An 8250-nucleotide genomic window follows, 5' to 3' on the forward strand; every position below is an offset into this window, starting at 1 on the left:
TCACTGTGTAACGTGAAAGTCCTATCCCTTCATTCACTTCATATCCCTTCATATCACTCCATCCCCTCAGTGATAGGACTGAAGGGAATGGCCTCAGGTTGCACCAGGAGAGGTTCAGGTTGGATATTAAGAAAAATCTTCTTCTTCAGAAGAGTGGTCAGGCACTGGAATGGGCTGCCCATGGAGGTGATGGAGACACCATCCCTGGAGATGTTCAAGAAATGTTTAGATGTTGTACTGAGGGACGTGGCTTAGTGGGGTAAGTGGTGGTAGGTGGACAGTTGGACTGGATGATTCTATGATGATTCTATGATTCTAAAAGAAAGCTTGCCTCCACCTTAGCAGCTGCAATAGAGGAACAGAAGAAGGAAATGAGACAGTGTAGACATGGGGCAGTGACTGCTCTCAAGGGAGGTAGGGATGCTACAAGTAGCACAAAAAGTTCTAACAAGGATCTCATTTGGAAAGACATGGGCATCCCCAAAGGCCCAGTAAGGGTACTGCCTGACAGGTTCTTGTTCTCAGATCACATCCATGTCAGTAACGGATGGTGCTCAGGCCCAAATGCTAGCATATGATTAGCTAAGAAACTAAACCATTAATGAGGTCTCTAGCACCACTTTGACTATCATCACCAGGGGTAAGACCACGTCAGGTCTAGAGCTGGTGTGAAAAATGCATGTGTCAAAACAGCAAGGATGAGGAAGCCCCGGCTGCTGGGGCTCTTCTCCCAGGTGAAGGAGAAATGCCATAGAAAGGCTACTTTTAGAATGGGAAGCAAAGAGCAACTACAGTGTGGGACACAGGGAAAGTGACGGACACAGCAGCGACAGAACAGGATTTAATTGTAGAGAAAGCCACACTACGCAACTGATCTTCACAATCTTGGTGTTATTAATGGTGGGCAGAGGGCATGTAAGCACATCCTGGGCATACCTTGATGAAATACCATTACTTGATCATTCCTTGATCACCGAGGTTCGCTGCTTCGGAGCTGTCCCAGCCAGAACTGCAGTGACAGATCGCGAGGTACAGGGGGGTTCGGTCGGTTCCTTCACCCAGGGAACCCCGAGATCACAGAGCAGCCCGGCAGCTCTCGCAAGAGCAGCTGATGTGAAGTGGGTGTTGCCGGGGCAACGGCTCTGCATCCACGCCTCTGCCTAGAAAAAGCCTCGGGGATGGAGAGGAGGAGTCAGGGTGTGTGAATCACGTGGGCCATTCAGACGAGGTGAAACGGTAAGTCACCCATTCGTGTGACTACAGTGTGGAGGGTTGTTATTACTGTGAAGCAAGTGATTTTCAAGGCAAAGCCCAAGCGGATCAGCGATCAGGCAGGGCGGGGCACCTTGCCATACAGGAGGGGAGTTAGCACTTAGCACTTAACAGGTCGTTGCTCTCTGGACACACTGAGGTGCAGCCATGGTCACCACACGGCAGCGATCTGCTGCTAAAAGGAATGTGGAAACTCAGTCTGAAAGCACGAATGTCCATGCCGCAGTTCAGGTCTCAGACTGCAGAGAATGCCTGGCCCTGTCACTGCTACAGGAGGGCAGCCAGGATACCACCTGTGTGCGGTGTGAGCAGGTGGAGGATCTGCTCAGCCTGGTGGTAGAGCTCAAGGAGAAAGTAGAAAGGCTGAGGAGCATCTGGGACTGTGGGAAGGGGATTGATTGGTGGAGTCACACTCTGCCATCCCTACAGGAAGGGTGTGGGGGAGATGCTCCTCAAGCAGTGGGGGATCATCTGCTGTCTCACAGTCAGGTGGGAAGGGGTGACCTCAAAGACAGCGAGGGATGGAAACAAGTCCCTGTTTGGGGCAACAAGTGGACTGCCCCTCAGCCTGTCCCACCTTCCCAGGTACCCTTACATAACAGGTATGAGGCTCTGGAGCTGGAGGGACTGGGGGATGTGGATGTTGGTGGAAGTCCATCCATGCAGGAGAGGTTGCCCAAGGCTAGTCAGTCTGCTCCCCGTTTTGATATGTCAGTCAGGAAAAAAAGAAGGGCTGTCATCATAGGGGACTCCCTTCTGAGGGGAACCAAGGGCCTGATATGCCGTTCAGATCCATTCCACAGGGAGGTGCGTTGCCTGTCTGGTGCCTGGGTGAGAGATGTTGCTAGGAACATCGCTCGCCTGGTTAAGCCCTCTGATTATTATCCATTACTGCTTTTCCATACTGGAAATGAAGAGGTAGGCAAAAGAAGTTCTTGGGTGATCAAAAGGGACTTGAGGGCTCTGGGAAGACTTCTGAAGGAATTGGGAGTGCAAGTTGTGTTCTCCTCTGTCCTCTCAGTTGGTGGCTGGGATCTGCACAATAGGAGGAGGGTGGACACACTGAATGAATGGCTTTGCAAATGGTGTCATGCTCAGGGCTTTGGGTACTATGGTTTGGGATGTAGCCTTGAGGAAAGGGGGAATGCTGAAGGCAGACAGGAACCGACTGACTAGAAGGGCCACAAATATTCTTGGGAACAAGCTGGCTGGGCTGGTAAGCAGGGCTTTAAACTAGATATGATGGGGGAAGGTGGTGTACTGGGTGACACAGAAGCGTGTGGGAATGCTGTCACCTTGGGAGGTGGTAAGGGAAAACACCAGGCTTGTACTGGAGGTATTAGGGAGGGCTCCTCTGAGAAGGCAACGAGGCCAATAGCTAAGCTGAAGGGCCTCTACACCAATGCGTGCAGCATGGGAAATAAACAGGAGGAGCTAGAAACCGTGGCACAATTGGGAAAGTATGACATAATTGCTATCATGGAAACACAGTGGGATGAATTGCATGATTGGAATACCCTGATTGAGGACTACAGGCTTTTCAGAAGGGATAGACAGGGTAGGACGGGTGGCAGAGTTGCCATCTATGTTAGGAAGTGGATAGATTGCAAAGAGTTGTGTCTGAGGAACAGCCACGATCAGGTTGAGAGCTTGTGGGTAAAAATCAAGGATTGGTCCAGTAAAGGGCATCTGGTGGTTGGGGTCTGCTACAGGCCAACTGATCAGGAGGAGGCTGTTGATGAGGCCTTCTTGCTTCAGCTGCAGGAGGTATCACACTTGCAGGCTCTTGTCCTGATGGGGGATTTCAACCACCCAGATATCTGCTGGAATAGTGGCATGGCAGGTGGCAGACAATCCAGGAGATTTCTGGAGTCTGTTGAGGACAACTTCCTGGTCCAGGTAATAAATAGACCAACCTGAGGTGAAGCCTTACTGGACCTGGTGCTCACTAGTGAAGAGGAGATCATTAGAGAGGTTAAGATTGGAGGCGGCCTGGGCTGTAATGACCATGCCTTGGTGGAGTTTGTGATCTTGAAGAATGCGGGCCTGGCAAAAAGCAGAGCTAGGACCCTGTGCTTTAGGAGAGCAAAATTCTGGCTGCTCAAGGAACTGCTGAGCAGGATTCCCTGGGAAACTGTCCTTAAGGGTGTGGGTACAGAACAGAACTGGCAGCTCTTTAAGGACACCATTCTGAGAGCGCAATGGCTCTCCATCCCCCAGCAGAAGAAGTCGAGCAGGGAAGGCAGGCGACTGTCTTGGCTGTGCAAGGACCTGCAGCTTAAACTGAGAGAAAAGAGTGAAATGTTCAGAAAGTGGAAGCAGGGTTGTGTGTCCTGGGAGGAATACAGAGCTGTTGTCCGTGTGTGTAGAGAAAGGATGAGGAAAGCCAAGGTACAGATGGAGCTGAACTTGGTGAGAGACATGAAAGATAACAAGAAGGGGTTCTACAGGTACATAGGCAGGAGGAGACAGGCCAAGGAGAGTGTTCCCCCTCTGATGAGAGGTAATGGGGAGCTGGCTTCCTCAGACATAGAAAAAGCTGAGGTACTCAGTGAGTGCTTTGCCTCAGTCTTCACGGGTGGTCAGGTTTCCCGTGTCTGCCAGGATCATGAGCCTCTAGGTGAGGGTGTGGGGAGTGGTTTCTGTCCCACCGTAACTGTGGAACAAGTCCAAGTCCTTCTCACAAAATTGGATGTGTATAAGTCCATGATATCAATCCTGGGATTTTGAAAGAGATGGCTGATGTGGTTGCCGAGCCGCTCTCCATCATATTTGAAAAAACATGTCTGTCTGGTGAAGTTCCCGGTGACTGGAAAAAGAGAAACATTCCTCCTAATTTTTAGAAAGGGAGAAAGGAAGACCCAGGGAACTACAGGCCGGTGAGCCTCTGTGCCTGGGAAAATCATGGAGCAGAGCCTCCTAGAAGCTATGTTAAGGCACATATGAGATAAAGAGGTGATTTGAGACAGCCAACATGGCTTCATCAAGGGCAGGTCATGCCTGAGCCATCTGGTGGCCTTCTATGATGGAGTGACGGCTTCGGTGGATGGGGGAAGGGTGATGGATGTCATCTCCCTGGACTTCTGCAAGGCCTTTGACATGGTCCCTCACCACATCCTTCTCTCTAAATTGGATTTGAAGGATGGACTGTTGGATGGATTAGGAATTGGCTTGCTGGATGAAGCCAAAGGGTTGTGATCAATGGTTCTGTGTCAGGGTGGAGGCCGGTCACAAGTGGTGTCTCTCAGGGGTCAGTCTTGGGACCAGTGCTCTTCAACATTTTCATCAGTGACTTAGATGATGGCATCGAGTGCACCCTCAGCAAGTTTATGGATGACACCAAGCTGAGCAGTGTAGTCGATATGTTGGAAGGAAAGGAAGCCATCCAGAGGGACCTGGACAGGCTGGAGAACTGGGCTCATGAAAACCTGATGAGGTTCAACAAGGCCAAGTGCAGGGTGCTGCACTTGGGTCGAGGCAATCCCAGGTATTTATACAAACTAGGGGAAGATCAGCTTGAGAGCAGCCCTGCGGAGAAGGACTTGGGGGTCCTGGTAGATGAGAAGCTGGACATGAGCCAGCAGTGTGCGCTTGCAGCCTGGAAGGCCAACTGTGTTCTAGGCTGCATTAAAAAAGGGGTGTCCAGCAGGGAGAGGGAGGTGATTGTGCCCCTATACTCAGCTCTTGTGAGGCCCCATCTGGAGTACTGCGTCCAGGCCTGGGGCCCCCAGTACAGGAAGGAGTACTGAATCTCCAATAGTGTCTTTAGCGAAATACATTCAATAAATTAGGAATCAAGGAGTGTTTCCACATTTTTGGATGTTCACCTGCAAATGGTAGATGAGAGAAAGGTTCAACATTTGACAGCCTTTTTTTTTCAAACAAAATCTTAAAATCTCTGTGTTTTGGAGATATATTTTGACATGCTCATTCTCCAGCCCCCCGGCTTTCAGGCATGTTGCTGCATATTTTGACTAAAAATCCCAACCAAGAAAAGTATCCTGTTCTGTGCATTCAAGCCTTTGAAAACCTAATTTAATGAATTCTGTCTTTTGCCTCTCACCTAAATAAACAGTCGTTGTCGTCTTTTTTTTTTTCTTAAAAAAAAGCAAACAAAAAAGCCCCAACAAACTACTGCCATCAACAACATTAACAAATGTCCTGTCTGTGAGCACAATTAGTAAGAAAACAGCCTTACTGGTTTTTAGCCTGCAGACACCCTCTGGAACTCCACAGCCATAGATTCTAATTAAGGGATTGACTTTTCAAGAAAGATTAAAATAACGGAATGCATTTAGCTTTGCTAAACAATGGTGGGGAAGGAATAAGAGAATCCTCAGCAACAATAAGAAGATTGTAAACACCAACAATGGACAAGGGCTGTTTAAAGGAAGAAAAAAGCACTTGTTTAGGCACCAAGAGTAATAGGGAATAATAGATGCATAAGATAGAATATGTTCAGTGTCGATTATTGGTATTCTTATTACAGCACAACTTTTGAACAAACACAGTGATGTTACTTGTCGAGGAAAGATTTATTCATGACTGAAGAAAAAGGAAGGGCTCTAATTACCCTATTAGCACTGCCAAATGTAACATCTTCTCTCACGTTACCCGGGAAAGTTTGTACGACTCTGTATCCACTTTATCATGAAAGTGTTTGAAGTTCTGCAAGTGTTTGCTTTTTAGACATCTCTTATAGAAACGCTAATCGGAAATAACATTTAGAGAACTGCAAACCTTCAAAGGAATGGAGGTGCACCCACCACCTTCCCTATGGCAGTGTGTAGGATGATCAGGAAAGCAGCTGAGGCCATAGAGGACAATGTGCCTGTTCTTTTGATGCTACATCCAGGTGTAGGAAGTGCTCTGTTTCTAAAGGGAACTGAAGTGGATCCTTGACTCCAGCAATGGGATTGGTGTCTCAAGCATCTAAGCACCTTGATGGAGACGACAGAAATAAAGCTGGAGCAACCTCTGCTCAAAATAATCTGCAACCCCAATGCATTGATTTCTCCTACTTACTTCAGAGACAACTACATTTTGAGGTTAGAATTCTTGACTGGCTCCAAAGCCTCTGGGAAAATGTAGATCTAATTCATATTTAAAAGGCCAAGGTCAGCACTATCGAATATTTTTAGGTTAGATTCAGGCTGGAGCAGAAGTCTGGCTGCAGTAAATTCAATTACTAAAAATTGTCATTAAAAACACTGTAAAGCAACCTATCACATTTTCTAGGTCTTGATAGTGTAAGTGTATGCTGTCACTGTTGAAAGAAGTATAGTCTTTGAATTAACCTGGACTGTATCCATTAAAGCTCTTGCGTAAAAGCATGAACACTTCCACTGATGTCTTAGGAACTGGAGATAAATGTGGTGCTGATATACAGATCCACGTGTCAAGACTCAGAGTAAAATCCAGTAAAGACTTCTCCTTTGGTCACCTAGGGACAGTTTCTGATGGTCTCTCAGGGTGTTTCTTTTCAAAGAGCAGTGCATCACTTTTGCCTCTACTAACAATAAATGTCCCACTCTTCTCCCCTGCACAAGGGCTCAGCAAGTGAGCATCTTCCCTCCATTCCACAATGTGCACACAGCTGGGAATGTGCATGATTTCATGACATTCTAATGTATAGATTTTATCAACCTTTTCCAGCAGTTATTCAAACACAAAGATATCCAGGGATACTTTTTTATTCTATTCTGGAGCGCGTGTGCAAGCGTAGCAATACAGCATCTATCATGCAATTGTGATGCCATGTGATGGTCCTGTTTCCAAATGGCCTATCCCACAACAAAAGGTCAGCAAGTAACCACTTAGACATACACAACGACAGACTTCTTCTCTACCTGACGTGCAATCTTCTCAGAAAACGAAGACAGAAATTACTAAGTACATTCGAAAAACATAGAGTGAGAGGTGAGTGTACAAAGCCAATTAAGGAAAGAATTGCTTTTTTGCTGCTTTTTTTCCTGGTGCACTCTTTTGGAAATTTACCTCCATATACTAATTAACCTCCGGGTGACTTTATGTAAATTAGATGGCATGTTTTACAGTGTTGCTGTGGTAGCGTAAATGTCTTAAAGTTATATGATGTGCTTTGAAGGTAGCCAACAAAGTTTGTTTTTAGTGTATTACGCTACAAGATGATAAAATAACCAGGCTTTCTTGAAATGAGAGGTTGATGAGAAGAAGAAAAGATGAGAAGTGATGTGAAAGGTATTGGGAAGATACACAGAATTCTTGGGCCACATCCCCACCTTGTTAAACATGGCCAGGACAACCAGCTCAATGCAGATGTTCAAATTGCCTTTATTTCAGGACCTGGTCTTGTCCACTGAAATAGATATTAAGGATGTTGACTGAAGGTCTAGAACCCTTCGTGATCTTGGAGAAGTAATTTCAGTAACCTCAATCAGAGAGTACCACTTAGGGAATCAGGCAATTGATTTCCCCTATGCAATACCGTTCCCTTATGTGTACCGTGCAATTAGTTTTCTTGGGGGTCTGGTGCATTGGGACAACCATTTATTTATTTATTTATTTATTTTGTGGGAAATTAAATTAAGGGGGCAGTGGCTGGATTTATAAAGATTTGCTTTTATGTCATGAAGAGTGCAGAATTAGCCTTGGGGACCTATTGCTGCCCACAAATACACAAATTATTTGGAGGGACCAAATCAGAGTCAAGAGAGGTTAAGTGTACAATGAAGCAAAATGTACTTCTGAATGCACTCTGAAGTGTATAGCACAACAAAGATGTCTGGCAATGCCAATTAGATCTATACATCTGTTTTAGGATGGAATGGGCAAGACCCTAAAGAGGAGTAGCTTTCCCTATTAGAGAGAGGCAAGAGTGGTTGGTCCTGATGTAAATACCTGCAGTCTACATTTAATTGGAAATATCCCAGTCCCTCAGGCAAGTGTGTCTAATATAGGGAACTGTGTGGGGAGATAAGAGAATTAGGGTATATATCA

The sequence above is a fragment of the Gallus gallus genome, chromosome 1, assembly GCF_016699485.2.
Source record: "Gallus gallus isolate bGalGal1 chromosome 1, bGalGal1.mat.broiler.GRCg7b, whole genome shotgun sequence".
Taxonomy (NCBI): Eukaryota; Metazoa; Chordata; class Aves; order Galliformes; family Phasianidae; genus Gallus; species Gallus gallus.